The sequence below is a fragment of the Schistocerca piceifrons genome, chromosome 9 (genome assembly GCF_021461385.2).
Source record: "Schistocerca piceifrons isolate TAMUIC-IGC-003096 chromosome 9, iqSchPice1.1, whole genome shotgun sequence".
Classification (NCBI taxonomy): Eukaryota; Metazoa; Arthropoda; class Insecta; order Orthoptera; family Acrididae; genus Schistocerca; species Schistocerca piceifrons.
Window position 1 is genome coordinate 176564437 of NC_060146.1, and position 4401 is coordinate 176568837.

The window sequence follows — 4401 nt, forward strand, 5'->3', positions numbered from 1 at the left end:
TTATTTATCACTGTAACTTTTTTATCGTAGTCAGAAAATGAAACACTTAAAACGAGAGATGCCATTTCCACCAAGTCGGCTACGATACACTGTTACTGGCAATTCTTTCGAAGACTTTAAATTCCCAAGTTTCACTTCAAAGTACTTGAGACATTGTTATGGTAACGTTCCATGCGCTAATAGGCATTGTGAAAGATGATATTCGAGTAAGTAACGCATACATCCACGCAATATCTAAATATAATTTCATTCATAATTTGGCAATAATTTAATTTTTTTATATCTTGCTTACGACTGTGAGGCATCGTTCCCTGTATTTTGTAAGCAACGGCTCACACTTTAAGGGCAATTTGAGAACACTCTTTCGTCGTACTTTGAACTCATTTTCAGCGCAACAACAACAAACAGCAAAAAGAGGCTGGCAAGGATATTGTCAGTACCAGACACAGACGGATCAAACTTCCAGGCAGCGCAATACGTTTCAAAAGATTTTTATGCACTCAGTATTATAACGCAACCCCTCAGTCTAAACCCTCTCCCTCCGAATTGGCCTCGGAATAACCCCAACGGTACCGACCGACCGCCGTGTCGTCCTCAGGCGATAGCCGTCACTGGACGCGGATATGGAGGGGCACGTGGTCAATACACCGCTCTCCCGTCAGTTGTCCGTTTCGTCACCGCGGCCGCTACTCCTCAATCAAGTAGCTTCTCAACTGGCCTTCAAGGGCTGGGAGCATCCCGCTTGTCAACAGCGCTCTGCAGACCCGGATTGTCGCCCCCCCAAATGTTAGCCAAGCCCGACAGCGCTTCACTTGGTATGGAGGTACCGTGCCTGTGTTGACGTTGGTGTTCGTTTCGTGGGGTCCTACTTGTACATGGACCCCAAGCAGCAGGAGTTGAAAGCAACAAGTGTTATGGAATTCTGCGTGTAGCGGGGAAACGATACATTTCCGGACATGAGCTCTTGCCGTAAATTTAACCGTCTTTGTCACCACTATAAACCTTGAAAGTCTGTAAAGCAAATGTCGTTACACCTTGTATATATTTCTCTCATCTAAATATTGTTTCTGTATTTGTACAGGATTAATCAAGAGTCACAAAACGTAAACGCTTATTTTGTATAAAAATGGGACATTTTGGATAGTAACTGATGTCAGTTCTTGTAAAAGCACAATAAAACATTTCCCATGTATTGTTGTGACGTCAGAACTAAATGCTCCTTGCCAAACTAATATTTCGTGTTTTAAACTATGGAAACGGGGATCTGACTGGCTCACAGCGCAACGGAAACAGAAATTCAATGAAGAATTGTAACTCTGCTCTTAGTAAAAAAGAAAAGAACTGTCAGACTGCTCCTTAATCTTTCAGGCCAAATATAAAAACGATAACCATCTAATTAATATTGAAAATTTCGAAAAAATTACGTACCTTTACTATTGCATGTGTAATATCAATACAACAAAGTGTTCAGCTGTTAAAAATCTATGTTTGACTACAGTTATAAATAACAAAAACTGTAACTGACGCATCAACTTCGCATAGTGCCTAATGACAAACTGGGCTTTTCGCTCTCCGTCAGGTGACTTAATGTTGGTTTCGCGAATTGTAACAGCCACAGACAGGGGCGTTCGCCCGACCTATACGTATCTGTCGTCTAAAAGCCCCTGAAAACGATAAAAAAAACTTCACTACTTTGTGAAATTATATGGCAGTATGCAGCTTTGGATGAAGTATTTGTCAAACATAGGCTGTGTTTGACAGAGTCTGTTTGACGCACTGTATGACAAGATGTCGGGCGTTGTTTGTGTCAATGTTTTGCCATTCATGAGTTTTTATTACAGTTTACCTCACTGTATCGTGAGTTTCAACAATTCTGGAGACCATGCCCACGGATGAAAGGGAAAGAACTTTGGCAATTACAAAAATGACGGGTGCTGTACCTTTCCCACTCCTATATTATGCACGAAGAAAAAAATAGTTCAAATGGCCCTGAGCACCATGGGACTTCTGAGGTCATGAGTCCCCTAGAACTCAGAACTACTTAAACCTAACTAACCTAAGGACATCACACACATCCATGCCCGAGGCAGGATTCGAACCTGCGACCGCAGCAGTCGCGCGGTTCCAGACTGTAGCGCCTAGAACCGCTCGGTCACCCCGGCCGGCTATGCAGGAAGAGGTTAAGAAGAAAATCAATATTTTACTAACATAATACATGCGGGAGTGAATCACAAAAAAATCTAAACCGACCGGTTATTCCTTGCACGATGTATTTGTTCACACGTTGTAGCGCGTTAATGAAGTTTCAGAAGAGGACCACGTAGAAGAGAATGCATTTTCGGTTGAGTGGGACTTCCTTTTTCAATATGAATATGAACTAAGTTTAAAGTTTGGCTGTCTATTCGGAAAAAAGTTAATGTAGTCATCATGTTATGATTGTAATATTTCCTTTGGCAGATTTTCGTGGATGTATTTATCTCTCAATTACAACCATTTTCTGGAGCAGGGTGTTGCTTTCTTTTCCTTCTTTACGCAAGGCGCTGAAGTCATTGCGAGAAATGCGTTGTCTGGTGTCAAAATGGTATGCGACACGATAACGCACGGCGTGGCAACTGCTTAAAGGCGAAATTAGGCAAACTTCGTCGGCACGTGTTTGACAAACACGTGGATAGGAACAAATCAAACAAATTTGAAAGTTTACGTAGGCCGTAAGCTTGGTTGGCTTTCTTTTTAGGCTGGGCAGCAAGTATTCCCTCGTCCCCTTGGTGATACATGTTACTGAAAACGCGTCGGTATTCCAAGAGTTACGGTTGCTTGGTTGCAGGTGGGCAGCCTTTCGAAGTGGGTCAGCCAGGATCTCGAGCAACGCGGCCCGGCAGAGACGGCACGGGCAGGCACCTGCCAGGCCGCACTGCGCATGCGCCGCGCCCTACCCCCCACCACGCGGCCCCGACGGCGGGCCGGCTGTCCCCCACCACGCCAGCCAGTCGCACAGCCTCAGTCGCTGCCTGACCGCCACAACGACAACAACAAGGGACAAACGGGCCCGCCGCCTCCTGCCGCCGTGGTCTCTTAACAGCTCATCAGATGAGTGTTTTGTCTCGTAGCTACACGGACTTCCAATATTTTGAGGACTGCAGCGTTGCTTTTAATCGAGTAGCCTCTTACTGTCGCCGCCGAATTTAGGTTATAGTGCAACAAAACTGTTCTCCGACTGCATTTTATGTTGTGATGGCTATAAAGTCTTCCTTGACAATTCCGATAAGTATCTGCACAGTTTTAAAGGGCACGACGCATTCACAAGGTGAACCAGAAGTCCACCGGCAAACTTTCAGATGTGGTGATCTGGACCAAAAGAAGAAAAAGAAGCTTAGTAAATATGGGCTCTGCATACTAGCTACGAGCACTTGTTCAGTACAAGAAAGTTAATGGTAGCGACGATGAACAAGTACTCAGTCCTTAAGATATGCACTTCAAAGCCCATTTTACTAGACTTTTTCTTGTTTTGGTCCCTGCTACCACCTTTGAAAGTTTGTCGGATTTATGGCAAAACTCTCGTATTATAGGGACGTACTAACATTTGTCGTTTTAAACATTCTTAAAGCACAACAAGGACAATAACTATTGTAGACGGGTCAATTTACGTAATTATAAACGACGAGGCTATAACAGAGCTTTTTATTTTGCACTCCATCAGTTCATTATGACCCGTCGTCAAAGATTCGAGACTGGATTAATAAAATACAGAACAGATAAGGTGTTGTGGTGGTGGTGGTGGTGGTGGTAATTCCTTCAGGTGTTCCCTCTTGAATATAACGCGCATAACATTAAGCCATGTCTGTGAAACTGTCAGAAAACTTCTCTAGCATGTTAATAAACTCCCGCGTCACATTGCTTTGACTCAATTATGTCAAGGCGTTGAACATTGATGTGAATTTCTGCAGTTTGTCATTTTATTGTAGCTTGGTTTCGATACCGTTAAGTCTCGTCATCCGTGATAATTCTTTCCAGAAAATAACAAAGTGTTTCATTTCAAACAGGTCGCGACATGTGTTCATGGAGCGTTGTGGCCGTTCGGGGGTCAAGACGTGCGATTCTGCACAGACTTTTCTTCTCTTCAAAGCATTCTGTAGATTTCGAGATGTTACTCCATTGGTATTTGTGACACTACTGTCGCGTGTCCATTACTTAACACTGCCTGCACAACTGACTGGTCGAATGTACATCTACTGTTTACAGAAGTTAGCTGCTATAGTTACTGGGCTCACGTTGCTTATACGCCAGGAATAAAAATCTCTGAACTTTTTGGATCGAGCTGTGTATAACTATTTTATAAGAATTTCTGTAGCAACGCGTCTCGAGACAAAATACATAGTCCGCGTCGCATTCAATACTTCTGCC